Source organism: Streptopelia decaocto (genome assembly GCF_964273445.1).
Source record: "Streptopelia decaocto genome assembly, chromosome: 2".
NCBI classification, from domain to species: domain Eukaryota; kingdom Metazoa; phylum Chordata; class Aves; order Columbiformes; family Columbidae; genus Streptopelia; species Streptopelia decaocto.
The window spans coordinates 22,294,902-22,310,436 of NC_138655.1; the positions used below are offsets into that span (position 1 = coordinate 22,294,902).

At 40.7% G+C, this 15,535-nt stretch overlaps 1 protein-coding gene across 2 annotated transcripts in view; it reads left to right on the plus strand.

Annotated features, from left to right (window-relative positions):
* NCALD (neurocalcin delta) overlaps positions 1-15,535 on the plus strand; it is a 57,555-nt gene that overhangs the window by 24,502 nt on the left and 17,518 nt on the right. The gene's annotated exons all lie outside the window — the stretch shown is intronic.

The following is a 15,535-nucleotide window of genomic DNA, read 5'->3' on the forward strand; positions in this document are numbered from 1 at the left end:
CAGGTGAATGCCCCAGAGGAGTGGCTCCAAGATATGAATTCAGATCTGCATATTCAGGCTGCTTTTCCATTCCCTTCTAAAGACAGTTGCTCTAGTCCAGGAGTGTTTAACTCCCTCTTGACTTGTAGCTGCTAGGTATCACCTTTTTGATGATTTCTAAGATGTCATTGTTTTCCTGTTGTTTCCCGGTTCCTCTCAGTGTTGGAATTTGCTCTAGATAGTACTGCTGCTACTTGAAGCTATTAATGTACTAAGCTGACCATAATCTCAGCAGCAATTATGCTGATAAACACTGATTAAAAGAGTTTACAAATAAGGGCAAAGGACAGTGCTATCTTTCCCTCAAAAGCAGAGAGCAGGCTATGGTGGGAGATCCAGCATGGAATTCTCACTGAAAATCCAAATGGAAACAGAAATGCCAACAGAGGGAGTTTAGGTTAAGGTCAATGGCCACAGAAAGTCCCACGAAGAAAGATGTGGCCAGTGTATGGCAGCTTCTCACAATCCCTGCCACTGCGCAGGGCTTACAGCATCTCCATCGCACAGCTGCCCCCGGGCGGGCAGGAGAAGAGCCGACTGACATCGGATGTTCCTCTCAACCATGGCAGGAGCAGGCTGGCTGCCCAATAGCCCCTTCTCCTTTGACCATACAAAGGTTGGCTGCCATGTTTTTACCTTTATTTTTGCCTATGCAATTATTTTGCTAAGTTGCAAACCATTATGTTGCTGTAGAAGCTGCTTTTGTCTACATAGTCTATGTAATTAAATGTGTCCGCTCTCTTTATTTCGTGTCCGCAGCATACTATCCACTATCCAAAACTACCATTTTTCCTACACCTTTTCCCAATTACCTCTTTTTCAGAGGCAGTGCCATTTCCCTGGTGGCATTGAGTCTAGCTGATAGAGGGCTTGAGCTTTGGGTGTTAGGAACTCATTATTTCTACAACAGTTGTATAATGCTACAGACTTATCCTAAATAACTTGCTGAAAGCTTTATACCATGCTACTTAACCTGGCTGGGTTGGTGTAGGACAGAAATAATCTGTTACCTACATGAAGTAGAAACATAACCTCCTGGAGCAGGAGGACACAGTTCATTCAGTGGGCAGCACATTTTTAGGTAACCCCTCACTTAAGGCACATTTTTAGTTTGCAGTCATGGAAAGAGAAGCAAATGCCCAGCTTCCAGCATCTGCTTCACACTCCATGCATGGCTGATCACGTCTCTCACTGCAGCAGCTCAACAGACCTGCAGCACCAAGGTCATGTGAAGGTCCAGTCCGTTCTGCACAAAGCAGCTGTGGTGGCTGACCTCAGGTCGGTCCCCTCCAGCAGATCTGAGGGACCCATTGGGTTGTCTCCTCAAGGCATTCACAGTTCAGTCTGGCATCCTGCCTCTGCAGCCAGCGGTTCGTACTAACCTATCTGGTAACCTAATTGGGTAGTGTCTTGTTTTCTCCTCTTGAAAATGTGTCAGTCTTTCTATGTTATTTAAGCTGATTTCGTATATATACAAATATCCACACACACATATATACATATGTAGTGTACAAATAGTTCATATGTGTACATATACATACATTACATGAAAAGATAAAGGTGAATTTTCAAAGTCAAATAGTTGGAAAAGTTGACATTTGGGTGATCTGTGCCTTCATCTCTCAATTCCTCTAGCTTGCTCTTATTTTATGTAATTAGAGCATACATCTTAATGTGCCTTTCCTTTATGCTTCATTTTTGTGTCACCCCTCAGAAACTAGTTGCAGAAATTCAAGAGTGGGATCTCTTTGTGAATGAGGAAGATTGCTTTGGAGAGGAGGAATTTACTTATATTTCAAAACCTGTGCATCCCTAAGCCTTTTATACAGTGTTACCTTAAATGAAGAGAGTCTTTACTTACAAGTTGGTGAAACCTCCCCTGTCTCCTCTACATCACACCACAGCTCCCCTCCCGACCCCTCAAATAGTTCGAGTTTTTCTGTGAGAGCATACAAGGGGATTTACTCACATTACTGTTCCATCAAGTGCAATATTGCCTGTTTACTTGAGTATAGGCCTGTGAATATCTCGAGAAATATCTGGAGAGCTTTCAGTTTTGAACAATCCAATCTATGTGTCTTTCTCATAAATAATAAGATGCATCCAAGCATCCTTGTTCCGTGATAGTTACAATGCACATTTCAGTAGGGTCTCAGTGTGTTTCTAGAAGCTTATCTCATCTAGGAGCTGTAGTTTCCTCTGTGAATGAGATATTCTAGACATATTTTGTTCAAATTAGAATTAAATATGCTTTTGTTATCAGCTAACTTTGTAAATGAATGGGTTTGGAACACATAAAAGCCATAGAACTCCCAGATGAAAAATATTATTTCCCGAGAGGACAAGAGTGGTAATCTGCTGAGATAGACTTCTGCAGAAAAAAAAAATCAATGGAATAATGCTTTTTTGTTTGAGAATACTTTAAAGTTCATGCGTTGCTTTTTTTTAGGAAACAACACTCTGTTGAGTTGAGTGATGATATTTTTGTCCCTCTTTGCATCAATTATTTGCTTTGCTTAAATTTGAGTGTTAGATCTGGCAACAGTATTGGAAAAAACAGTCTGTACTTTGTGTATAATGTGTGTATATGTAATACAGTAAGATTATACAAATTTAAACAAACTGTTCTTTCACCTCTGTGACCATTAGTATGTTGGTAATTCAGCAGATATATATAGAATGACTCAGAAAAGAGACAAAAAACTATCTGAGCATTGTATCAAACCTCTGCCAAATGTAGGGTTTTTTTCTCCAAAACGTAGCTCCTTTCATCATTCCTCAGTCCAGCCACTACATACAGAAGTTACTTTCTTCAAGCATCTCATGTCTATTCTGAAGAACAAACAATTTTATGATAAACCTCAGCTGCCGAATATTTCCTAAACATCCTTGTCTACTTTGGGCCCACTTTAAAGCTCTGTCTTAAAGGACTAGTATTTATTTAATAAAGAGTAAAATTAGATTCCAGGTGAAATCTGCGAAGTACTAGGACATCCGTGCTCATGATTGCAAGGGGAGCTGGACAGCACGTGCCATGCTCAGCACAAGGCCTCACGTGCTGCCTGCTGCAGAGGGCACTTAGAGGTATGTCCTCAAGTTGTTCTACGTGTTTGTTCTAGGCAGTCCAGTTCTGCTTTCTGCCTTAGGGTCAAGGAAATAATCCCCTGCATGTGTGCACAGATGAACAACTAGAACCTCTTAGCTGGTAAGATACTAGCAAAACTGAGCATCTGCCTGGCTACAAGGTGTCTGTGTTTAGACCTGTTACCGCATTCAGGAGTTGCCTTCTCCATTTCTTCATGCTACACTTTATTGTCATCAGTCAAGAATTAGACAAGTGAATACATGTGTGCATGGATATACCTGCCTATATAGTGTGAAACAGGTGATGTTACCATGATGGTTTAAGAGTATAAGAGGTTTGTAAAGGAGATATTATTTTTATTAGATTAGTTTACATACTGTGAAAAAGCAGAATGTACTTTTGGCTTATGCTGGTGAGTGTTACAGGCTGGAATCTACATGGAGAAATAATTAAAAAGTTATAGCTGGGGTTGGAATGAGGTCACACCTGGAAATACGTTTTTTTCCTGAGTCTCATACTTGTTTTCAAGTAGCCTCCAATCTCACCCAGTTAATCAGCAGAAGTCAATTGCCCCAAGAACCATCAGGTGAAATCAGGCCTTGTCAGAGCCCCCAGAGGTCTTCAAAATCAGTGGGTTCCAGACATATTTGTCACCAGATATGACACAGGTCTTCTAATGCATCATCTGCCTTCTTCAAAATGACGATGAGACTGCACACAGTCTGCAAGTCTGAATGAGCTCACATGGACAACCTGGGAAGTACAGAGACGTGTAATCATGATTAGGAAAATATTATTTTGTAAAATGGCCACTTTAACACTCACCTTACAATCGTGATCCTGAAGAGAAGGCCTACATAAGATCTTGAGAATGAGTTTGAAGTGTCTAATACAGACTAGTGCCACAGATTGTTGCCCACTGCAGTACACCTCTCACCATACTTTTGCTAATCTGTTGTTTTTCAGGTGCTAACTGCCTACCGCCTGCTCCACAGAGGTTCATGACCACCTTCCCCTGTACTAATATCCCTCTCTGCTCCAAATGTGCTAATTACCCTTTTCTGTCATTATTGCAGTGCATTAACAATGATTAATTTACAGGCAAGCTGTTTCTCTCCTATGTTTAGCTCAGGGCTCACTGGTTTTGTCTGACTCACTAAGGTATCTGTGAGAGTCCATTTATTTTTATCTAATTTAGTGGTCAAAAAAAAGATTTGTGAAGACCTTTCTTCACAAATACATGTTATTAGCAGTGCATTTTGTCTATACTCATGCAGTTCTGCAGTATTTATCCTTTTCTGTCCATATCATGTGCAAAAGAGGGTGAGGACACAGAAGCTTTGTGCTGTTGAGGACTACCTGGTGGTACTCTGCTAAGGAACTGCATGTGGGGCCTTTCAGGAGTGCTAATATAACAGACCTCCAGCCAGAAAGCAAACCCATTATTGGATTTCCAGCTGCCCATCTAAGCAGTAGGTGAAGACGGGTACACAAAATTTGTTTGGAAAGACCTTTTTTTATCCTGCATAAGCAAGAGGGAAAATCTGGATGGTGAGACTTGTGACATTTCACAGCAGCTCCACACCTTTCAGCTTTTGCTTGAGGTGGCTACAACAACTGCTGTGCCAGGACTCCAGCAGACCACGTCGTTGCCAGGGTGGATCCTCACCTCTTGGCCAATGCGGGTTTTTTTACCACTCACTAGCCACATGCAAAACTTGCCCATGGCTGAGCCAGCATCATGGAGCACAGATTGTCCTTCATACACCCATGTTTCTGGTACTTGGTAGTCCCTGTTGGAGGGCCTAGTATGTCAATGTCCCAGGTTCCTTTGGAAGGATATATAGATGCGTGGGCCAGATTGCTTCCAGGTCTCTGTGAGATAAATCAGGATTTATTCAGAGACTTGGAACTGGGGGCTCACCATAGAATGCCCCCACCCACAAAGCTTGGATGCACACTTGTTTCTGTGCATATATAAAACACAGAGTGCAGGGATTCCACCGTTTAAGTGAAGTACATGTAGTTGAACTTTGGCCTCTACTGCTTTGACTACAGCAGAAAACAAGGGTCTAAAAATAAGGAAATGTTTGCCTCTTGGAAATTTTCTAAGCAATTAATCTAAGAATTATTGATGTTTCCAATTTGGTCGGCACAGGGAGGACCATCAGTCACGCTCAGAAATGCCAGCTCTTTGCTGATAACTCATAAAGTGGAATGGCTTTTTAATGAAGTTGCCAGAAGAAAGGTTTGCTGCCAAAATCGAGAATATTGCTCTATCCCACTCCTACTCCTTCATCAAGGAAGCTTTCAAGAGAATTCTGGCGTTCTCCCAGAGTTGTTGTGTGCGGGTTTTCTTTTTTTTTTTTTTTTTTTTTCCTTTTTTTAAAATTTGAGTGCCTGAAACCTACTCCAAAGCCAACTTTACTGCCAACCTTTTAAAAATAAGAGTAATGACAAGATATGGTGATAGAAGGTTCACAAATCAGGGTGAGATCACTGAAATTGGTTCCCATCTGATCACAAATGAATGAACGATGCGTGGGTTTGAACTGTGTTCGTGATATGATAATAGCTACATCTTTCATTTAGGTTGGGATCAAATGAATCTTATCAAGTACTGGGTGTTGAAGTGTTGATAAGTGACTGTTTTATTATCCTGTGGAGACTAATGTGAAAACATCCTTATTTTAATTTAACTGAGTGATAGATTTTAGAGCACCTTGCAATGAAATATATACTGTTTCTTCATGAATGTCTCCCTTTCCTAGAACATTCATTAAAAAGCAGTAAGTGTCATGGGAAACATCCTTCTTTTAATAAAGAAAAAGCAAGTAGGAAATCAGAAGTTTTATATCTGTATTTGCACAGTTATCAATTTCTTAATCTTTCTTGGAGGATTCCTTTGGCCATTCACAGGAGGATCCCTGTGTTGCTCACCAATTTAAGTGACTTTCCAGTGAAGTCATTAGAACATTCAGATATGAGACATGTTTGGTGCAACAGGATGTGCTTTTATTACTGAATAAGTGATTTGTATGGTGATTTTATATGGCACTTTACAAACAGTGGGCTGATTCTTCACTGTTCATCCTGTTTCTAAGCCATGGAGCTTCACTGGTTTTCATAACATTGGTAGCAGAGGAGCAAATTAGGAAATCTTTGATGCATGAAGTGAGAGCAAGTGTGGAGTGTCCAGAGAGTGGGTTGGACAGAACTTATCAGTGAAGATGATGTGGAAGAGACAATTGTCAGCTGAAGATATTTTAAGGACATCTTAAAAGCTATATGTAGCAAGCACTGGGAGGGAGACATTTCAAGTACAAGACCTTTATTTTTATAAGGCATGATACAGAGAATGCAAGATGTTAAGGTTCCTGTAGAAAGAATGAGGTATGGGGGGGCCTACAGAGCAAGAAAAGAAACTGAAATAAACAATTTCGGAGATAGACGTCTCTGTCGGTGAGATTATGATTACATAAAAGCATACGTCGCTGAATGGATCTGAAATATTTGCCACCATGTAAGTGGTAAATCTTCTGTTAGCCACAGGCAAAAAATTCTGATTAGAGTCAGCATCTTACAGACTTGCACACATTTCCACTCCTTTCCATGCCTGAAAAGTGTTGTTTCCCAGGGAAAGGAATCAGAATCATCAAAATGTGAATTTCTAATCAAACATCGGTGATAATACTGTTCAGAATAGAGGAACTGCTCCTAATGACAGCAGCACTGGTACTCTACCATTAGGATAAAAGCAGCAAGGTGAAAGTGTGGTAGATGAAATAGAAATAATTTGCTAGGAATTAGATACAGAATAAGTCTTCCCCACCTACTTCTTTTGGGTAACATAATTAGAGAAAGAGACACAGAGATTAAGCTATAGATGATCTCCTTCCAAACTCTGCTGCTTTGGTCATAACATATTTCACTGTTAGGATACTGTTTCAACACAGTGTATGGTGTGGAAAATACCAATACTTAGACATATTAATAGTAGGAACAGAAATACAGAGGAAATACAGAGAAAAATGTAAGAGAATTTATATGACATGTACTTTTTCAAAAATAATAGAAAAAGTAAGAAATATGGTGATTGTTCTAAGAAGCTAAGAAATAGTAGTGAAAAGTAGGAGATAAGGGAAAAGGGGGAATAAGAAAGAACAACGTTTTATACAATAACACAATACATAGATGTCCTAGGAAGTGACAAATGGGGAAAGGCACTAAAAGTCACATATCAGAAATCTCAGAGAAGCTGAGAACAGCAAAGAGGCAAAAGTAAACTGGCCTAAAAATGTAATAGGGTCAGTATTTCTATTTATTTACGGTAACTGGGAAGTGGTGAAAAGTGGCATTTTTTTTCCATATTGGATAAAATCTGGTTTTCCTAAAGTTAAACTTTGGAAGTAAGTTTTCTGGTTCTGTCACTTCTACTTTTCTACCACAATAATACAAATTGTTTGTTGGGAACATGAGAAAAAGTAGTTCTTTTGTCTGAAAACAGTTATCTGATGAATTTTGTTTACTTCCTTGGAGGACATTAATGGTGAAGGCAGAAATGCTGTTAACTCATTCATTTGTGGAGGAGTTCATCTTAGTTGAATTTACAGAAAATTTTCAAGCAATGGCAGAAAAGTTTTCAAACTGATAATTCATATTTTTCAGTCTAGATTCAGTCCTAGTTTTTACACATGATTTCTCACTGGAGTTTGTGTAATGCTATGAACAAGTAAATGATTTTTCTTGACATCATGCCAATAATTTATTTTTTACTGTCTGTATTATGACTATATGATAAATGCCATTACAAAGGTTCCTTTGTACAGCAGGATTGTTATAGGAGTGACTACTACCTACGCTTAATATTGAGAACTGAGGGTTCTGCTTATTGATGTCAAGTATAATAATAGTAAGAACATAAAGATTATACAGGCATTTGTTTATATGTGTGTGTGAGAGACAGAGAGAGAAGCACAGCAAATTATTTTGGCACTTAATTTGTAACATGTTTTTCTATGCCTCTTAAGGGAGCTTGCTTACCGACCTTTACCATGTTGTTCAAACTGCCAAATTCATTCCTGTTGAGTAATTTCTAAAATCAGGCAGCACACTGTGTTATGCATGAAATAGCAGCGGGGTAAGGCATGGGTTGGTGTTTTTCACGGCGGGTTGTCAGGACTGGATGTCATTTTGACTCCCAAGATGAATACAAATCAAAATCCTCTTCCAGTGGCTTCATAGATCATCCATCTCCAAGCTGTTTGCCATGGTGCTCAGAGGGAACAAAATGCAGCACCTGCACATTAAACACCCATTGAACACCCCTAGATCCAGCCCTCTCAGGTCAGCCGCGCGTGGAGAATGGGGAGAAGCAAGTACCCTGGGGTGGCTTGAGTAACCATCAGATTGCTAGGAAAAAGGGGAGATACCATCATCACCAGAGGTAACTGCATACTTGTCCACAGGAAACTTTTCAGGGGACACAGCAAAGTGCCTGAACTGGGGTCCATGGCTGAGCTTAGCAAGTTGGACCAGCCTGGGAGTAATTACACGGTTTTCCTGAACCTTCAGCATGGAGAATATATCTGTGAAGATAGAAAAAAGCTTTTAGGAGGAAGGACATTGTCTTAAACCAGAATTAATTTATTTTTTTTTTATTACATTGGTGCTAAAAGCCTTCATGTTAATACAGCTTCTCAAATAGAGTTCAAATTATTACTCATCTGGATGAAGTTATCTTTTGAAAACAAATAGATTTGTCTTCCTATGAATGTTAAAAAATAGGCATTTATCATGGAACAAATATTTTATTTAATTTATCAGTTATGAACCTTTGTAAAATCAAAGTAGCTTGCTGCATTCTAATTTGGGAATTATGAATTCCCGTCAGATGTAGGGACTGTAGGCTGTTCCATATGTTGTTACTGGGAGGATGTTTTCTCATACATTCGCAGGAAAATCTTGGGTTTGAATGATGAATTCCATTAAATTGGCAAGACAGCACGAAGAATGAAATAAGAGTGGCTAGCCTCAAACTTCCCTAGACAACTGCAAGCTAGAAACTTGCCATATGTCATTGACTTCCACAAGCAAGGCTGAACAGTAGAATATCACCCTGATCTGCAGTGTTACATACTGCCCTAAGTCATTAATACAAAACAGATGGCTTTGCTGTTGATTAGAGCTGGTTACAATCTGAAATTCCCATTCCAAAGGAAATTTTGACATTTATATTTATTTTCGCTGCAAATTGGAACAAAACACCAACATTTCCCAGTGGGATGGAAGTTAAAATTATCTGGTAAGACTGAATTATTTCACTTCATTGGCAATGAATTGTTTTCTTAACAACGTCAAACTCACTGTAATGCTAAAATTAACATAATATAAATGCCAAAAGAAAATTAATAGAAATCACACTGAAATTTTTGGCTTTGTAAAAAAAGGAAAATATGAAGTTGAAATTATAAATTCTGACATTTTCCCTGACTTTTTTTCTCCTGAATGTGACACATTTCCACAAAACATTTTGATTTCTGCTAAGCTGCATTACCTGAAGGAAATGGGTTCTACTAAAAAAACATTCACCCAGTGCTATTCTTCCAGGGCTGGTAATTCACATGCATCTTGCAAGCTGAAAGATGTAAAAATTCTGAGAAATAAGACAGGCACAAAGAGGAAATTATCACTCTATCTACAGTTTAGAAACTTCTTTGAAAACTGTTTTAAAAAGTTCCTACATTTCCCACAAAAATCCTTAAGTCATCCATACCACCTCTTACATTTGGTCCCACATGTTCAGGCACAGCTGACAGGGTAAGGTGCTGGATAAATCATCCCTGGCGTGGACCTTCATATTTATGAACTTGTAAACTCTGACATTATCTCAGTGCATCTTGTTTCCATCTCATTGGCAAAATTCTGGTTCTGGTTGCCAGAACCTCCCACTCTCCTGTTCCCTACTTTCCCAGAGAAAGTTCCACTAAATTTCTTCAATATGGAACCAAAACTTACAGTTACTCTCCAGGTATGAACCTCCACGATCATTCCTCTCCCCATTGTAAGAGTATCTTTTAAAATACCTAGTTTATGGCTCTGTTAATGGCTCTGTTTTTTCCAATATCATACTTTCATTTTATCTGTCAACACCAAGTCTCTGCCGTGGGATAGGCGACCATCTGTTAACAATTTTTTTAAGGGTAGAGTAAGCACAAATGTCACTCTTTGGGAGTCACATGCTATTTATTTACAAAGATAAAAAAATCAAGATCATGAATTCACATCAGCTTCTCACGTTACTTGGTGCAACAGTAGCTTTCTGCTTCAGTTTCCACTACCCTCCAACAAGGTCTTGCATATATGGTTACATAAAAGAACCAAACAAGATGTAGGACAGATTAGAAACCTGATAAGGTTGCTACTAGATGAGTTTGATGACTGGTGCACTTGGGTGAATTGTGGAAGATTGTGTTATTACCAGTGAGTGCTTTACACAAAGGAGAGAAGCACTTCAGAAGAAAATAAACTGAGTTTGACATGGATGGATATATAGGTATCAGGACTAAGACAAATTGGAGTGACATAGGCTTGCAGGAAGGCTGGCCTTTCTAAAGCACTTGGGACATCATTAGGTACCAAAATTAGTGGTGTTATTCTCTGGGAGGTCTCAGTTTACTGTGTACAAATGCTTTTTGCAAAGCTGCCTATTATACAGGACCCCAAATGGAAATGTTTCTTTTGAGAAGCCCAAGTTCAATTGTGGGTGCTGAGCCCTTGAAAAAATGTGACCTTGAGCATTTTAGGAGCTGTGGTCCAGAAAAGGATTGTTAAACAAAGAGACTTAAGGCTCACAAGTTGCTCTCACGATAGGAGATACAATAACTGCAGAAAACTTCCATAATTTGGATCTTGATATTTGGTCTCCTTTGAAAGGATGCTGGTAGATAAAGTCACTTCCAGCTGGAACAGGCAGAGAGATTTTGTCGGCTCCCCTGCTGTTAACTTAACACCCGTGTTCATAAATACTGTGCTTAGTGAAACAGTTGAATGCAGTAAAATCTGGAAAAGCAGCCTCCTGAGGGTGGTTGTCCTAATGTACTCTGTCAGAAAATTCTCTCTTGCCCTTTATCATACAAAATTAGGCAAAGGCAAACATACTTTTACAAAAATACTATTTCCAGAGAGTTTGAAGAAGTCAAATATATAAATATATATCTTATTCCCAAAAGTGTCATCTGAAGTCTGCCAAGACAAAGAGTTAGTTATTTTAAAGACCTTAGATGATTCTACACAGGATTAATGAACAAATCTTTGTTTTTTTCTTACAAAGCCTATGGTAAACTGTTGTTCCTCTACTCTTCATGAACAAATGACTATGAAGCAAAAAAAGCACATGAATATTGGCATGATTTTTATTGTTGTGAGCTCTTAAAGAATGAGGAAGAAATTAAATGATATAATGAGAGACTTTGGTGGGCTGGGAAGAAGGCTTAATCAAATCTGTGTGAGTTTTCCCCCTTTTGTCTGTTTTTTGTTTTCTTTTTTATTTCTTTATTTCTCATTAAGCAGGGAAAACGTTACTTTCAAGCTGTTCTGGGTGGGTGGAGCGTTTGCTAGTCGGCGCTGGGGAATGACTGACCAACAATTATTGCACCATTTCTCACGCTGCTCATAGGGTGGAGGTCTCTGCATTGCTTCCCAAAGTGCTCTGGATGGGGTGCTGAGGAAGGCTGGAGGGACAGACTCCCCACCATGTGCACAGGGCCCCCATTTATGTCCACTTACAACTTGAATGGTCACTGTAGGATTTGGGAACATTGATTGATTTATATGTAGCTCCAGTCATCGCTTTTCTGTCTGTTTTCTCTGCCTGTCTACCCCTACATGGGGACAGAGGTTATACCTTAATTGAGCAGAAAACCTTTCTAAAGATGCTTAGGTGCACTCTGTCTGAAATGGCAGTGATTTTGAGCTGAGGCAAGTGAGCTCCACCGCTCCAGGTAGCTGCCTGGCCCCCAGTGCAGCAGCAGCAAGTAGCTGGTTACCAGCAGGTTAAGAACAGACCTGGTTAATGCCCACACGCAATCCAAATCTGCTGGGTGGAGATGAGGTAAACAGAGTCCATTGCACGAGCAAATAGGGACACTCCTCTTTGATGGGCAGATGTACACCAAGTTTCATTTAGGAACAGTTTCACAGATGAGCTCTGAGTCCTTAATGTGAGGCTTTAAGATGGAAAGAGTCATCAAACACGAAGGTGAGAGGAATCGCTGCACGATGCGCCATGCTGTGCAAATCTGCATAACGTGCTCTTTTCTCCCAGCTCCCAACATTAGAAATACTCATGCCTAGTCATTTTTCTTGTACCACACACTCAGCCTTACAGGAAACCATTTGGAAACAGAGACCTTCTCTGGAAGTCCCAGTGATGCTGAAGCCAATGCAGAGGTGAGGGGGTGTGAGGGCATCATCCCTTTCACTGCTCATGGCTGGAACACCACTTACTGCTCTGAAGACAATTCCGGTTGCGACCATGAGCATTGCTGAGAGTAATGTGATAAGTACTAGGCTGTTATCTAGTTAACCCCCTGTTGCTGAAGACCCTGATAGTACTGTCCTATTTATTGGCAGGGGCACTGCCTTTCTGCTGCTTCTCCCTCCTCCGCCCCAGTGCCAGCCCCCATTGCTAGAATGCACAAAGGAATTATAAAGAGAAACAGGAGACAACGTTGAACAGCTGTAACATTTCTCTGCCAGGGCAAATCTGAAGGGATAAGAGCCTGGGCTTTTGATGTTTGATATCCGTAAGCTCCTCCAAGTTTGAAACACATGAACTCTGTGCAGCTGCTCCTGCTTGGACTGCCCACCACAACTAAAACATAGAACTATGAAGGTTTTACTATTATTTCTTGTCTTGAGTTTCTCCTGGGGGCTGTAGCAGGAAAACACAGAACAAGTACTGCCACAGGGGTAATTAGGGGCACCTTCTGTAGGCAAAGGGTCCCCAGAGAGTGGGCTGGAGGAGCAGGAAGGTGACACAAAACAAAACAGTAACTTACAGCAGTGAAAACACCGAGATCCTGGAACCTGACTTAAAGCTTAATATAAAATGAATTAAATTTATTGTGACGAACAGGTTATGAAGTACCAATGGGTTACTGGATGGCACATGTGTCCTATGTTCTTTCTATAGACAAACAAAGCATATATCACAGAATCACAGAATGGCTGGGGGTGGAAGGGACCTCTGGAGATCGTCTAGTCCAACCCACCTGCTAAAGCAGGTTCACCTAGAGCAGATCGCACAGGAAATACTGAGTGACAGTCCCATCCACACCTTTTCCTCTGTTTTCTCCTCTTCATTTCTTCATTAGTCTTCCTTCCTGTTCTTTATTGCCAGCTATAGTTTTAGCCAGAAGTCCTACTCCATAATATATGTTTTAGGCATTGGGCACTTGTTATATTTCACTGCAAATCCGTTTACTGCTGTCCCTTCTGAATATTGATAAGAGAATACCAGATTTTTTAAATGAATCTTGCTCATGAATTTTTATCTGTTTTTGTTGTTTGATAGTATAAGCAGATAAATTGAGGACAGCAAAACTCAAAATTTTATTCTTCATATATTAGTTTTTCGCTAGGTCCCTCTGTGATTTTAAATGTTTGATTTTCTTTCAAAAATATATTCCAAGATGCTGTTTTTAAAAAAATCAAACAAAAACCTTTCTTGGCAAGCATTGCCACACTGGTTGCTCAAATGAACATGTGAAAACAAACTAGAAATGGCCAGAAGGAAATAAAGTTGCTGATTCCAAGAGCCTGCAGGGTAGTTTTCTGTGGGACCAAGACAAAAAAATTTCTTGAGCAGGTAGTACTTGTGTTTCATGGCAGAGGCTAAAACCTGAGAAGTTATTTTTCCCAGAGCTACTGCTGCTGCTGCTGTAACCAAAAGCACCATGTCCCATGAGTGGGATCATGCACTGGCATTTCCAATGCAAAAGTGGTGAGCAGCACTGGAGGTGGCTCTGGGGTTGTGAACATCAGAAGGGCAGAAGCAGAGCAATACAAAAGCAGGGGCTCTGCCCAACCTGTTTGTTGGGAGCTTCGTAAAGGCTCACGGAGTTTCCCAGTGCTGGGGCACAGCAGAGATCACTGAACACACATTGCTGCTTTGCTCACCCAAGTCTCACTGCAGAGCTACAAGATGCCCACATATACTGTTGGGTTTGCATTCATGATCAGGCCATGGCTGTTCCAGCCACAGGGAAACAGCATACACAGATGAGAAAAAAGTCTGTCATTTGAGATACCTGCTGCTTTGAACCATCTCATTACATAGTATGCACAGCAGTTAGCAGTATTATAGCCTGAAGGAATAACTGACCTTACAAAGGAAACTTGACTTTTATACCAGAATGTGTTCCCCAAGGTCTTGACTTTTGTAAATGCACATACCTGCTCCCATTCTGTAAGGGCACGGACATAGAGGAACCAGAGATGCATCTGGAAATGTGAGTACTTTAGACCACAAATCACAGCAGAATTTGCAGAGACTGCGACATGCTGTAATTGTTGAACTCGTGTTTGCTATCTGAAGCTTTACCAAGCTGGCAGGGTAGAAGGAAGAAAGTAACTCTAACTCTGTGAAGTGTTGAGCACAGAGCAAAATTTTGGCCTGGAAGCCCTTGGGACACCTCTCCAGACAAGGTTCCACACTCTGAGATGCACTGCAGTCTCCTCCTAAGGGGATGCCGTGTTGCAAGGCTTGGTCAGCCGTAGGTTTTGTCAACCAGGACAGAGCTGCACCCTTCCTTGGGCTTGTGAGAGAGCAGAGCTGCACAGTGCCAGGTAGAGAAGGAAATGAAAGGAGTGGCAGAAAGTGATGGCAGGAGAGTTTAGCTCATGGGAGCCCTATGTGGAGGCCCACTGTGAAGGCTGGTGTGCAGTGACAGGAGATGACTACTGGTGGGTAGGACATGAAAGAAGGTGGGATCCCTGCTATACCCAGATGTGTAGACAGCTTAAAAGACAGATGATGTATATGAGACCACTTGTCACATGTCCAGGTTTTTAAGAACGATCGACAGTTACTCTGGAGGAAAAACAACAGTGGTGACAGTGGGTGGAGAACCACAGGGTCTGCAGAAAGCACCCATACGGCAGACGAGTCATTAGGGGTTGCCAGCGGGGATGGTCTCATGCTGGAGAGCTGCTTTCTCGCAACTGTCAAGGTATAGCACAGGTTCAGAGTGATGCTGTTGTCCCGCTCAACCCTTGATTCATTTCAGCAGTCATCAGGATCTTCTTCAGCTGCTTGGCAGGAATCAAAATCCCATGATTGCTACTCTCAGGGAAATTTTCAAATTATGTGTTAGAAATGTTAAAGGCAGCATTGCCCCCATAAGTGGA